Source organism: Sapajus apella, unplaced genomic scaffold, assembly GCF_009761245.1.
Source record: "Sapajus apella isolate SASKATOON/1434 unplaced genomic scaffold, GSC_monkey_1.0 scaffold196, whole genome shotgun sequence".
In the NCBI taxonomy this organism is placed as follows: Eukaryota; Metazoa; Chordata; class Mammalia; order Primates; family Cebidae; genus Sapajus; species Sapajus apella.
This window is the reverse complement of record NW_022437136.1, coordinates 837,239-852,851: the sequence shown is the minus strand read 5'-3', so window position 1 is coordinate 852,851 and position 15,613 is coordinate 837,239.

The window sequence follows — 15,613 nt, the reverse complement described above, 5'->3', positions numbered from 1 at the left end:
CTACTGGGTAAACGATTTTTTTTTTTTTGGGATGGAGTCTCACTCTGTTGCTGAGGCTGAAGTGCAGTAGCAAGATATGGGCTTACTGCAACCTCCACCTCCCAGGTTCAAACGATTCTTGCGCCTCAGCCTCCCGAGTAGATGAGACTATGGGCATGAGCCTAGTTTTTCTATTTTTAGTAGAGACGGGGTTTCGCCATGTTGCCCAGGCTGGTCTAGAGCTTCTGCTCTCAAATGATCGATCTGACTCAGCCTCCCACAGTGCTGGGATTACAGGTGTGAGCCACCGCGCCCAGCCAAAAAATTCTTAAAAAAAAAAAAAATTTATATATACATAAAATCAGAGCACCTGCTATGGTGGTAAGAGTACTCATTCCTTCTGAAACTTCTGTTTCCGTTATTCACATTTATAGCTGTGCCCTCATAGCACTGAACTCTTCCACCCTAAGCCAGGGACTCTCACATTCCTGATCCCAAAAAAGCTCCCCATCCTCCACATAGCTATTCACACCCAGAATCCGAGATTCTTCCTCTCACACACATTTTCCCTTCTCCAACCCCTCCCAATCAGTGTTGCCACTTCTACCTCCTAAATATCTCTCAAAGCTGTCTGCATCTCTATTTCCGTTGCCACCACCTTGACTACTGCCATATCTAAGCAGTCTCTGTAGCCAAACCATTCTTAATACAGAAACCAGAGTCATCTGTTAAATGTAGAAATCAGATCATCTGCTCACAAGTTTTCAGCTGTTCATGGAATAAAGCATGCATCCTTCACTTGGCCCAGGAGTATTATATGGTCCCTGCCTATCTCATTGGTCTTTGGCTGTCATTATCCCCTTGGTCTTTTTTTTTTTTTTTTTTTTTTTTTTTGGGACAGGGTCTCACTCTGTCACCCAGGCTGGAGTGCAGTGGCGTGAACTCAGCTCACTGCAACCTCCGCTTCCTAGGCTCAAGTGGTCCTCCCACCTCAGCCTCCCCGGTAGCTGGGATCACAGAAGCACATCATTATGACTGGCTAGTTTTTCTGTATTATTGTAGAGACGGGGTTTTACCATGTTGCCTAGGCTGGTCTCCAACTCCTGAGCACAAGCGATCCACCTGCCTTGACCTCCCAAAGTGCTGGGATTACAGGCGTGAGCCACGGTTCCCACCTTGGTCTTTTTTCTTTTTATTTATTTTTTTGAGACAAAGTCTCACTCTGTTGCCCAGGCTGGAGTGCAGTGGCGTGATCTCAGCTCACTGTGCAACCTCTGCCTCCTGGGTTCAAGTGATTCTCCTGCCTCAGCCTCCTGAGTAGCTGGGATTACAGGCGCCCACCACCACGCCTGTCTAATTTTTCTAGTTTTAGTAGAGATGGGGTTTGACCATGTTGGCCAGGCTGGTCTTGAACTGCTAACCTCAGGTGATCCACCCTCCTTGGCCTCCGAAAGCACTGAGATTACAGGTATGAGCCACTGTACCCAGCCGAGCATCATATTTTAAAGACACTTCAGCCGGCACGGTGGCTCACACCTGTAATCCCAGCACTTTGGAAGGCCAAAGCGGGCAGATCACAAGGTCAGGAGATCGAGACCATCCTTGCTAACACAGTGAAACCCATGTCTACTAAAAATATAAAAAATTATATGGGCTTAGTGGCATATGACTGTAGTCCCAGCTACTCAGGAGCCTGAGGCAGGAGAATCGCTTGAATCCGGGAGGCAGAGGTTGCAGTGAGCCGAGATCATGTCACTGCACTCCAGCCTGGGGGACAGAACGAGACTCTGTCTCAAAGGAAAAAGAAAAAGACACTTCATTGACCCAGGGGCAATTTACCTCCCAAGTCTAGCTAGTCCAATGTTTAGGATGCAGTCGGGGTTCAATAAATAATTACCGAATGTATGGATTCAACAAATACTTTCTGAAGGTACATTATATACCACACAGTATTTTAAAAATTGGGGATACAACAATAATTAAAAGAGATTAAGACCCTGCCTTCTGTGGATTTTTTTAAGTTGAGATGGGTCTCACTTTGTCCCCCAGGCTGGAATGCAGTGGCACGATTCTGGCTCACTGCAGCCTCAGCCTCCTGGGCTCAAGTGATCCTTCTACCTCAGCCTCCCAAACTGCAGGGACTACTGGCATGCGCTACCACACTCAGCTAATTTTTTTCATTTTTAGAGATGAGGTCTCCCTATGTTGCTCTGGCTAGTCTTTGAGCTCCTGGGTTCAAGTGATCCTCTTGCCTTGGCTTCCCAAAGTACTGGGATTACAGGCTTGGGTCACTGTGCCTGACTATTTTTGTGGATTTTTTTTTTTTTTTTTGAGATGGAGTTTCACTTTTGTTGCCTAGGCTGGAGTGCAATGCCACGATCTCAGCTCACCGCAACCTCCACTTCCCAGGTTCAACTGATTCTCCTGCCTCAGCCTCCAGAGTAGCTAGAATTACAGGCCGCCACCACCACACCCAGCTAATTTTGTATTTTTAGTAGAGACTGGGTTTCTCCATGTTAGTCAGGCTGGTCTTGAACTCCCGACCTCAGGGTGATCCACCCACCTTTGCCTCCCACAGTTCTGGGATTACAGGTGTGATCCACGCTTGTGGATCTTACATCCTACTATAATAGAGAGATAATTAATTAGCTATATAATGTATATTAATTACTTGTAAATACCATAAGAAAAATAAAGCCAGATAAAAAAATAGAAAGTAAATAATGAATGAATCCATCCCTTGGCTATCAATTTGAAATCTCTGTTCTGAAACATTGGAAATGTTTTAGAAAATGTTTCTTCAGTGATAATTAGCTAGAATAGATGACAGCAAAACCAGCCACTACCATCAAAGGTTTGTTGACTTATTATTAATTTTCAAGACCTTGGGGAAAACATTCCCACTGATAATTTTTCTGGTACTCAAATAACCTTTTTGTTTGTTTGTGTTTGTTTGTTTTTGTTTTTGAGATAGGCTTTCGCTCCTGTCTCCACTGCACTCTCACTGGAGTGCAGTAGCATGATCTCAGCTAACTACAACCTCTGCCTCCTGGGCTCAAGCCATTGTTCCACCTCAGCCTTCACAGTAGCTAGGACACCACCACTCCTGGCTAATTTTTGTGTTTTTGGTAGAGATGGGGTTTCACCATGTTGCCCAGGCTGGTCTCAAACTCCTGAACTCAAGCATCTGCCCACCTTGGCCTCCCAAAGTGCTGGGATTACAGACTTAAGCCACCACACCTGGCTGTAAAGAATTTTTATTGGCATTTTAAACTATAATTTATGTTTAATTTGTTTCAGATTTATTTACATTTCGTGAAAGTGCCCAGGCTTCTCTAAAACTGTGTGCCCAGAAGACAAATGAGCAAAGGCATTAACAGGCAATATAAAAAGGAAAATGTGCAAATACTCAACATGAAAAAAAGTTCAACATTACTAGTAACCGAAGAAATGCAGAAATGGATGAGATAGCATTTTTGCCTATAATTAGCAAAGTTTTTTTTTTTTTTAATTATAACATCCGGCCGGGCATGGTCGTTCACGCCTGTAATCCCAGCACTTTGGGAGGCCAAGGCAGGCAGATCACCCAAGGTCAGGAGTTGAAGACCAGTCTGACCAACATCGTGAAACCCCGTCTCTACCAAAAATACAAAAATCAGCTGGGTGTGGTGGCGCACACCTGCAGTCCCAGCTACTTGGGGAGCTGAGGCAAGAGAATTGCTTGAACCCAGGAGGCAGAGGTTGCAGTGAGTGGAGATCGTGACAATGCACGCCAGCCTGGGCGACAGAGTGAGACTCTGTCTATAAATAAATAAATAAATAAAATAACATCCAGTGTTAGTGTAGAAGAAAGTAAGTATTCTCACGGATTACTGGTAGATTTTCAGGTTGTTAAAAAAACCTTTGACATATTTCAATTGTGTTAAACTGGATGGATGGATGGAACTGGGCATTTAGTAACAAAAACATTTAAAATATACCTATGTTTTGTACTTAAAATTCTACTCCCAAAGTGTAAACTAAAGACATAACTATGTTAAAGATTTAAGTATAAGACTCGCATTAGCTTATAATGAAACAAAATTGAAAACAAACTGTATATCCAACAAAATAACAGAGAATTGGCTCAATAGTGGTACTTCCATAAAATTGGTTACGATACCACCTTTAAAAAAAAAGTGCCAGGTGCAATGGCTTTCACCTATAATCCTAGCACTTTGGGAGGCCAGTGTGGGAGGATCACTTGAGGTCAGGAGTTCCAGACCAGCCTGGCTGACATGGTGAAACCCCCTCTCTACTAAAAGTACAAAAATATTAGCCAGGCATGGTGGTGGACACCTGTAATCACAGCTACTTGGGAGGCTTAGGGAGGAGAATCATTTGAACCCAGGAGGCAGAGGTTGCAGTGAGCTGAGATCATGCCACTGCACTCCAGCCTGGGCAACAGAGTGAGACTCCTTCTCAAAAAAAAAAAAAAAAAAGTGATGCAGGTGCACACTTATTAACATGGGAAGATGACATTGCCAACTCAGAAGGGCTGGTGAGAACACAGCATGTATAACATGCATCTAATTTTATTTTATAATGAAAAACTACATACACGGAAAAGATTATAAAAATTCACAAAAAGTGAAAAGAGTGGTTAACTCTAGACATGTTCATTTTCTTTGTTTTTTGGAGACCGAGTCCAGCTCTGCTGCCCAGGTTGTTGTGGTGGTACAATCTCAGCTCAGTGCAGCCTCCCGCCTCTCGGGCTCAAGGGATTCTCCTCCATCAGCCTCCCAAGTAGCTGAAATTACAGGCACCCACCATCACACCTGGCTAATTTTGTATTTTTAGTAGAGACAGGGTTTGCCATGTTGACCAGGCTGGTCTGGAACTCCCAGCCCCAAGTGACCCGCCTTGGCCTCCCAAAGTGCTGAGATTACAGGTGTGAGCCACCACGCCTGGCCAAAATGTTAACTTTCTTAATTACACTTTTTTTCATACTTGTAGAATTGTTTTTTAAAACCATTAAACAGCGAGGCCCAATGCCAAGAGCCCAGAGTACCAGCTACTTAGGAAGCTGAGGTGGGAGGATAACTTGAACCCAGGAATTTTGAGGCCAGCCTGGGAAACACAGCAAGACCCCATCTCTAAAAAAATAAAAGAAAGAACATCAAACAGTACTATGCCAGTTTTAAATCTATTGCCTTCCAGCTCCAAATCCATCCTTTTTGCCTTCTGGGTAAAATTGGATCTGAGACCTTTAAATAGTTTTCCTTTGCCAGGAGACACAATGTTATTTTAAGTTTTGCAGGTAGAGGGCGCTGGAGAGACACTGCAGGAGGAAAGGGTTTCGCCTATTGGTTCCTGCTGGCGGCTTCTCTAGGGCCCAGCTCCTGCACCACAGATTGGCAGGCAGCTTCCCCTGGCACTGCCCTCTGGCGGTTTTGCAGCAGAGTACTTTCAGTGAGACACCTTGCCATGAAAAGTTTACTCCAAGGGCAGATTTCCAGCAAGTTCCACAAGCCAGCAGGGCATCACAGCAACTGCCTTTGCTGTTCAGTGGTCCTGGGCTGTACCCTCTCTACATGGTCAGGATTTCAGCCCTCCAGGGGTCATTGTTTCCTTGAGTGTAATAACTCAGTCCTATGGGTAGTGGCTGTTCCTTATATCTACTATTTGTATACTTTTTTTTTTTTTTTGAGTCAGGGTCTCACTCTGTTGCCCAGGCTAGAGTGCAATGGTGAAATCTCAGCTGACTGCAACCTCTGCCTCCCAGGCTCAAGCAATCTTCCCACCTTAGCCTCCCAAGTAGCTGGGACTACAGACACGTGCCATCATGCCTAGTTAATTTTTTTTTTTTTTTTAGAAATGGAGTCTTGCTGTGTTGCCCAGGCTGATTTCCAACTCCTGAGCTCCAGCTAATCACCTGCCTCAGCGTCCCAAAGCACTGGGATTACAGATGTGAGTCCCCGCACCTGACTGTATACTCTTTAGAGTTCCCGTCTTACTACCTAAACCCTCATTATTCCAATCTCCTATGAACAATTCTTCATACAGTCCACCCTTGTTATTCACGGGTTCCATGTTTATAAATCCATCTACTTTGCTAAAATGCATTTGGAAACCCCCAATCAATACTTCTGGTTCTTTTCCCATTATCTGAAGACATATACCTGCACAGAGCAGCAAAAAATTTAAGTCACATGATGTACTCATTGCCAGCTGAGGTCCAACAAGGTGACACTCTGCCTTCTTTTTAAAAATTTTTTTGACACAGAGTCTTGCTCTGTAACCCAGGCTGGAGTGCAGTGGTGCAATCTTGGCTCACTGCAACCTTTGCCTCTGGGGCTCAAGCAATTCTCCCACCTAAGCCTCCTGAGTAGCTGGGACCACACACATGTGCCACCATGCCTGGCTAATTTCTGATTTTTATTACAGACAGAGTTTCACCATGTTGACCAGGCTGGTCTCCAACTCCTGACCTCAAGTGATCCTCTCACCTCAGTCTCCCAACATGCTAGGATTACAAGTGTGAGCCACCGTGCCCGGACATACTCTGCCTTCTTGTCTCAGCTTTCAGACTGCAAACAAGTGTCTTTTCTGTAATTTACTTAGTATCACATCTTTCACAGTTCTGTCCTTTTTGTTAGTGATTTTGCTGCTTAAAATGGCCCCCAGCCGGGCGCAGTGGCTCATGTCTGTAATCCCAGCACTTTGGGAGGCCGAAGTAGGTCATCACTTAAGGTCAGGAGTTCGAGACCAGCCTGGCCAATATGGTGAAACCCATCTCTACTAAAAAATACGAAAATTAGCTGGGTGTGGTGTCAGGTGCCTGTAATCCCAGCTGCTCTGGAAGCTGAAGCAGGACAGTTGAATGAATCTGGGAGGTGGAGGTTGCAGTGAACCAAGATCACACCACTGCACTCCAGTCTGGGAAACAGAGTGAGACTCTGTCTCAAAAAAAAAAAAAGAAGGCCCCCAAGTGTCCTCCTGAAGTGCTATCCAGTGTCTCTGAGTGCTAGAAGGCTTTGAAGTGCCTAGTGGAGAAAGTACATTTGTTAGATGAGCTTTGTTCAGGCATGAGTTACAAAGCTGTTGGCTGTGAGTTCAACGTCAACGAATCAAGAGTATGTATTAGATAAGGCATTCTTCAACACACTCACATAAAACCAGGTTATGCATTGATTGCTTTATAAAAATGTTGTGACCAGAGGCTTGGGGAAACCCAATTCTGCATTTCCTTTAGAGCAATGATTCCACATTCGCCAATTCAGTGTCCTTGGTGACATTATAGAACATAAACTATCTTGGATAATGAGTATCAACTACATTAAACTTTCCCCATTCTAGCTGGGTGCAGTGACTCTTGCCTATAATCCCAGCACTTTGGGAGGCTGAGGAGGGCAGACTGCTTGAGTCCAGGAGTTTAAGACCAGTCTGGGCAACATGGTGAAGCCCTGTCTACAGAAAACACAAAAATTACCTGGGCATGGTGGCACTCCTCTGTAGTCCCAGCTACTTTGGAGGCTGAGGCGGGAGGATCACTTGAGCCTGGGAGGCAGAGGTTGCAATGAGCAGAGATCGTGCCACTCCACTCTAGCCTGTGCAACAGAGTGAGACTCTGTCTCAAAAAAGAAAAGAAAAAGAAAAATTGTATAGAAAATTTGCAGAAAGCATAGCTATTTTTTATTAGTCTGTAGCCACATTTTGAGCCAAAATCATCACCCAAAAAGAGTCAGACTCTGTAAAATATTTGAAGAGATTTATTCTCAGCCAAATATGGGTGACCATGGCCCATGACATAGCCCTCAGGAGATTCTGAGAACATGTGCCCAGAGTGGTCCAGGGCGCAGCTTGATTTTATACATTTTAGGGAGGCATGGAACATCAATCAAATACATTTCAGATTTACATTGGTTTGGTCCAGGTTATAGGTAGATTTAAAAATGTTCTGATGGGCAACATTGGTTGAAAGAGTTATTATGAGCAGAAGGAATATCTAGATTACAGTAAGAGGTGGGAGAGATTTAAGTTTTCTCTCTCAGATGAAGCCTGCAGGTAGCAGGCTTCAGAGTGAATAGATTGTACATTTCAGAGTAAATAGATTGTAAATGTTTCTTTTTTTTTTTTTTTTTTTTTTTTGAGACGGAGTTTTGCTGTTGTTGCCCAGGCTGGAGTGCAATGGCAGGATCTCGGCTCACCGCAACCTCAGCCTCCTGGGTTCAAGCAACTCTCCGACCACAGCCTCCCGAGCAGCTGGGACTACAGGCATGCACCATCATGCCCAGCTAATTTTTGTATTTTTAGTAGAGACGAGGTTTCACCTTGTTGACCAGGATGGTCTCGATCTCTTGACCTCGTTATCCACCCACCTCGGCCTCCCAAAGTGCTGGGATTACAGGCTTGAGCCACTGCACCCGGCCTTCAAGCAATTCTTATGCTTCAGCCTCCCGGGTAGCTGGGATTACAGGCATGTGCCACCACACTCGGCTAATTTTTTTGTATTTTTAGTACAGATGAGGTTTCACCATATTGGCCAGGCTGATCTCAAACTCCCAGCCTCAACTGATCTGCCCACGTCAGGCTCCCAAAGTGCTGGGATTGCGCTGCTGCACTCCAGCCTGGGTGACAGAGCAAGACTCTGACTCTAAATAAATAAATAAAAATAAAAAGGAAAGAAAAGAAAATCAGGAAGGAGAGAGGAGTACATATCGTTTCCTTGCCAGTCTCATTTCAGGTAACAAAGAGGAAGGCAGATGCTTCAGTTTCCCGCTCTGCGTCTACACATATGAGCAAGTCTCAGAGTCAGATGTTGAAAGAACCTCAGTGCTACATTTTTTGAGGGGTTGGCCTAACTTCATCTGCTCCATTGGAAAACAATCCTTTTGGTCTTAAAAACATTGCGCAATTGGCTGGGCATGGTGGCTCACGCCTGTAATCCCAGCATTTTGGGAAGCCGAGGCGAGCAGATCACCTGGGGTCAGGAGTTCGAGACCAGTCTGGCCAACATGGCGAAACCCCATTTCTATCAAAAATACAAAAACATTAGCCAGGCGTGATAGTGCACGCCTGGAATCTCAGCTACTCAGGAGGCTGAGGCAAGAGAATCACTTGAACCTGGGTGGCGGAGGTTGCAGTGAGCTGAGATCATGCCACTACACTCCAGCCTGGGTGACAGAGTGGGAGTCTGTCTCAAAAAAAAAAAAAAAAAAAAAAAATTGCACCATGTAGTCTTTTGTTTGTCAGTAGAAATTTCAGAATTTGCAAGAGAAGTTAGATTTTAGACATGGCAGCCCCCTTGGTGGTTCTTATTAAACTGGGATTCATTTAAATGAAACAGTAATAGCTACAATAAGCTCCATTGTAATCATCTTAACATATTTTTAATGTGATTCTTAGTTGTAAATTGAAGCTTAGTTCCACTTCCCACATCAGTACTTATTCCCTGCTGAAAGAGCGCTTAACAAAACTCCTCTTTTTCATTCGTACACAGCCCTATGTTCTCCATTCATCTCCCACTGTTTGGGGATATTAACAGCACATGCGGCTTCATTACTGCGGAGGGCTCTGAGTCACAGCTTCCACAAATGATGAAGTATCAACATAATGAATTAATTTATCTTAGAGCATCTCCTCTTATTTGAAGACCATGGGAGTCCTTTAGCATTTGCTTGAGTAATAGATTGTCTTTAGCGCCTGATTCTTATTTTTTCTATTGCTTCTAAGAAGAGACAAGTGTATAGTAATGCAGTGGAAATCATCAGAGTCTTCTAAGTCTTCATTTTTCCTTCTTTCAGTTCCCATTAAGTAAATCTGTTGAGCTGGTCCCTAAAGAACGCCATGGATATTAGAGGATATTTTCCTCTAGAGATTGCTACCAATCCTTCACCTCTCTGGGTTCTGGGAGAACTGACATGCACCGGAGGCATCTAGTAAATAACAGTTTCATCCCTTTGGTATTGCCAGATTTAGCAAAATAATTGTTTCCCTTTATGTTCTTTTAATTTTTTTTTTTCTGGGACAGTTTTGTTCTTGTTGCCCAAGCTGGAGTGCAATGGTGTGATCTCGGCTCGCTACAACCTCTGCCTCCCGGGTTCAAGCAATTTTCCTGCCTCAGTCCCCCAAGTATTTGGGACTACAGGCATGCACTACCACGCCCGGCTAATTTTGTATTTTTAGTAGAGATGGGGTTTCAGCATGTTGGCCAGGCTGGTCTCAAACTCCTGACCTCAGGTGATCCACCCGCCTCGGCCTCCCCAAGTGCTGGGATTACAGGTGTGAGCCACCGTGCCTGCCCTAATTTTGAAAAATTTTTATTTGTTTTCAATTGGTATCAGAATTTTTTTTCTTTTGAGACAGGTTCTCACTCTGTCACTCGGACTCACCTCAAACATAAGAAATATGTCTGAAAAAGAATTACTTTGATAGAGTAAATTATACAGGTTAAAATCCTCTTATTTCTAGAATCACAGGAATTGAACCTACCCCTGAGAATCCAAAATTCTTGGCTGCAGTGGCACAATCATAGCTCACTGCAGCCTCAAACTTCTGGGCCCAAGTCATCCTTCCACTCAGGCCCCCGAGTAGCTGGGTCTACAGGTGAGTGCCACCACATCAGCTAATTTTTTTCTTTTTTTGTATTTTTGGTAAAGATGGAGTCTCACCACGTTGCCCAGGCTGGTCTCAAACTCCTGGGCTCAAAGCGATCCTCCCAACCTTGGCCTCCCAAAGTGTTGGGATTACAGGTGTGAGCCACCGTGGCCGGCCAGCAAAATAGATTTTAAAAATACAGGGTACTCAGTTAACTTTGAATTTCAGGCAAACAATGAAGAAGTTTTTAATATAAGTATGTCCCCACTTATTGCATGGGGCATACTTATACTAACAACGTATTCATCGTTTATCTGAAATTCAAAGGTAACTTAAGCATCCTAGTTCCTCCCCTACTCCACTCTGCAGCTCCCAGTCTCCTTTGTGGAAACCCAATGTTGCTGTATTTTTTTTTTCTAACAAATTTAGTTAAAGGAATTGTGTAGAAATAATTTGGGTTTTTTTTTTGTAGACCATAAGAATTTTTTCCTAGAAACCCAATTTTGCTCTAGTTTTCTAACAAATTTATTTAAAGTAATTGTGTATGACTGATTAGGGAAATTTTCCTTTTTTTCATAGACCGTAAGTACTTTCTTTATTTTAGGCAGGGATTAGATTTTTTTTTTTTTTTTTTTTGAGATGGAGTCTCCCTCTGTTGCCAAGGCTGGAGTGCAGTGGTGTGATCTCGGTTGACTTTAACCTCCGCCTCCCAGATTCAAGCAATTCTCCCTGCCTCAGCCTTCCAAGTAGCTAGGATTATAGGCACCCACCACCACACCCGGCTAATTTTTGTATTTTTTAGCAGAAATGGGGTTTTGCCATGTTGGCCAGACTGGTCTTGAACACCTGACCTAAGGTGATCCACCCGCCTCAGCCTACTGAAGTGCTGGGATTTCAGGTGTGAGCCACTGCATGTGGCCTTAGATTTTTTTTTTTTTTAGAGATGGACTCTCACTCCATAGCCCAGGCTGGAGTGTGTGGCACAATCTTGGCTCACTACAACCTCTGCCTCCCAGGTCCCGGTTCAAGCAATTCTCCTACCTCAGCCTCCCAAGTAACTGGGATTACACCACCATGCTCAGCTAAGATTTTTTTTTAAGCATTGCAAATACAAAGTCTTTCCATAGCAGATAATTCAGTGCCCGGAATATAATGCTTCTCAATGAATATTTAGCAATTGAATGAATGATTGAATAAATGCTGGGACAAACAAAGTCCTGGGGCTGTGTGCATTGAGAGATAGTGTGATTTCAGCTAAGATGATCAATTGCTGTTAGGTGGGACCAGAAGGACTATGGAAAAGGAAGATGTGCTAAAGAGGGAGACAGCAGGCTGAATAATGGTCCCCCAAATATGCCCACACCTGAATCTCTTGGGAATATATTATTTTACATGGCAAAATGAGCTTTGTAAATATAATTAACATAAAGATTATTATTATTATTATCATTTAGTTAGCAGCTCACTCTGTTGCCCAAGCTGGAGTGTAATAATGTGATCATACCTCACTGCAGCCTCAAACTCCCAGGTTCAAATGATCCTCCTGCCTCGGTCTCCAGAATAGCAAGGACTACAGGTGTGCACCACCAGGCCCAGGTAATTCAAATAATTTTTTATTTTGTAGAGATGGAGGTTGTATTAGTCCATTCTTGTATTGCTATAGAGAACTACCTGAGACTGGGTCATTTATAAACAAAAGAGGTTTAATTGACTCACAGTTCCACAGGCTGTACAGGAGGCATGGCTGGGAGGCCTTGGGAAATTTACAAACATGGCAGAAGGTTAAAGGGAAGCAGGCAGGTCTTACACGGCCAGAAGAAGGTGAAAGGGAAGCAGGCACCTCTTACATAGCCGGAGCAGGAGGAAGGGAGAGAAGGGGAAGGTGCTACACACTTTTAAACCAACCAGATCTCATGAGAACTCACTCACTATCACAAGAACAGCAAGGGGGAACTCTGTCCCCATGTTTCAATCACCTCTCAGCAGGTCTCTCCTCCTAAACTGGGAATTACAATTCGGTGTGAGATTTGGGCAGGGATACAAATCCAAACCATAGCAGGGGTCTCACTATTTTGCCCAGACTGGTCTTGAACTCCTGGCCTGACAAGCGATCCTCCAGCCTCAGCTTCCCAAAGTGCTTTGGTGACAGGTATGAGCCACCACACCCAGCCAACGTATGGATTGTGAGATGTGGAGCAAGGCCTGGATCATCCAGGTGCACCTAATGTAATCACAGGGGTCCTTCTAAGAGGGAGGCCAAGAATTCAAGAGAGCCCTGGAGACATAGCAAGACCGAATCTCTACAAGGTCAGAAAAGGCTATGTGGCTGGGTGCAATGGCTGACACCTGTAATCTCAGCACTGTGGGGAGGCTGAGGTGGGAGGATCGTGTGAGGCCAAGAATTCAAGACAGCCCTGGTGACACTGCAAGACCCTGTCTCTACAAAAAATTAAAAATTACTCAGGCATGGTGGTGCCTGCCTGTGGTCACAGCTACTGGCGAGGCTGAGGCAAGAGGATCACTTGAGCCTGGGAATTTGAGGCTGCAGTGAGCTATAACGGTACCACTGCATTCCGGCCTGGGTGACAGAGTGCAAACTTGTCTAAAAAGAGAGAGAGGGGAAGATTCTATGCTGCTGACTTTGAAGATGTTGGATGGGGAGCCAATGAGTGTAGGGAGCATCTAGAAGCTTGGAAGAGGCAAGGAAATGGACTCTCCTTGGATCTCCAAGAGGAATGCAGCCCTGGAATTATTTTAGACTCTAACCCCCCAAACTCTAAGACAAGAAATTTGTGTTCTTTTAAGCCATTAAATTTGTGGTAACTTGTTACCTTGACAATGGAAAAATGATACAAAGGGAATACAAGGAGATGTTCTGGTGAGCTGGAAGCTTGCCCAGCTGGGAGAAATCTAACAGAAATTTACTTGGGACCAGTAACAAGGATAGGGAAAGGAAAAGGCTAGAAATCAACAAATGGGCAGATAAAAAGGGTCAGAGAATATAGAAATGGGCAGATTCCCAAGAACTGAAGAGAATAGATATATTAGTTTGCTGGGGCTGCCATAATAAAATAGCACACACAAGGGTGGCTTAGACCATGGAAATTTATTTGCTCGGCCAGACATGGTGGCTCATGCTTGTAATCCCAGCACTTTGGCCAAGTGGGTGGATCACCTGAGGTCGGGAGTTCGAGACCAGCCTTGCCAACATGGCAAAACTCCATCTCTACTAAAAAAACAAAAATTAGCAGGAAGTAGTGGCACACACCTGTAATGTCAGCTACTCGGGAGGCTGAGGCAGGAGAATTGCCTGAACCTAGGAGGCGTAGGCTGCAGTGAGTTGAGATCCCACCATTGCAGCTCAGGCTTGGTGACAGAGCAAGACTCCCCATCTCAAAAAAAAAAAAAAAGAAAGAAAGAAAGAAAAGGAAGGAAGGAAGGAAGGAAGGAAAATGTTAAAAATCAGAGCTTGATGTGGTGGCATGTGCCTGTAACCCAGCTACTAGGGAGGCTGAGGTGGGAGTATCACTTGAGCACTGGAGTTCAAGACCAACCTGGGCAACATAGCGAGACCCTTCTCTCAAAAATAAATAAATGCAATCATTAAAAGTAAAAAAATTAAAAACTAAATAAATGTAGGGTAAATAGAGAAGAGGAAGTGAGGGAGAGAGAACAGGTTTGGATGTGACTGTGAAAGAGGAGTAAAAAAGGCAGGAAAAGCCGGACGTGGTGGCTCATGCCTAGAATCCCAGCACTTACAGAATCCAAGGCAGAAGGATGGCTGGAAGCCAGGGGTTCAGACCAGACTGGGGAACATAGCAGGACCCTGTCTGTACAAAAAAACTACAAAATTAGCCAGGCATGGTGGCTGGTGAATGCAGTCCTGGTTACTCAGGAGGCTGAGGCAGGAACCATCACTTGAGCCCAGGAGTTTAAGGTTGCAGTGAGCTATGATTGCACCACTGCACTTCAGCTTGGGCAACTGGGTAAGACCCTATATCAAAAAAATAAATAAATAAATAAATAAATAAAGAAGAAAGAAGAAAGAAAAAAAGAAAGAAAGAAAAGAAAAAGAAAGAATGAAAGAAAGAAAGAAAAAAGAAAGAGAAAAAGTCAACAAAGAAAGAAGCAGAGAAAAATGAGTTCTGTAAGGTGGGAGACTCCACTGTGTCTGTTGCTTGGGCCAGTGCCTGGAAGCTGGGAGCTCAGCATATGTTTTGGGAAGTGACAATCATTGAGGCACAAACTGAGGAAGAGAAGGCAGACTGGGCCTCATCTCACATTCATAAAATCCCTCAAATTGTAACTTTTGACATTTTCTCTAGAGGAAAGTCACACAATCAGTTCAGTGTATTCTGTGTGTTGCAAATGTGAATTATTGGTCTGCCAACTTTTTTTTTTTTTTTTTTTTTGAGAGGGAGTTTTGCTCTTGTTACCCAGGCTGGAGTGCAATGGCGAAATCTCTGCTCACCGCAACCTCCGCCTCCCGGGTTCAAGCGATTCTTATGCCGCAGCCTCTCGAGTAGCTCGGATTACAGGCGCTTGCCACCACGTTCAGATAATTTTAGTATTTTTAGAGACAGAGTTTCACCATGTTGGCCAGGCTGGTCTCGAACTCCTAACCTCAGCTGATCCGCACGCCTCAGCCTCCCAAAATGCCGGGATTACAGGCACAAGTCAACTTTTGCTATCCCTTCATTTATTTCTCTCTCTCTCTCTCTCTCTTTCTTTTTTTCCAGGCTGGAGTGCAGTAGCCCTATTGTGGCTCACCGCAGCCTTGTACTCCTGGGCTCAAGCGATCCTCCCACCTCAGCCTCCCGAGTAACGGTAGCGGAGACTATCAGCGCGCACCACCAAGCCTGACAAATTACAATAATTTTTTGTATGTTTGTTTTGTTTGTAGAGACGGGGTCTTCCTGTGTTGCCCAGGCTAATCTGGAACTCCTGGCCTCAAGGGATCCTCCTTTGCAATCCTATAAAAGTGCTGAGATTACAGGCATGTGCCACACTGCGCCCGGCCAAATGCACCCTTTTTTAGTGTACAATTCAGTGGTTT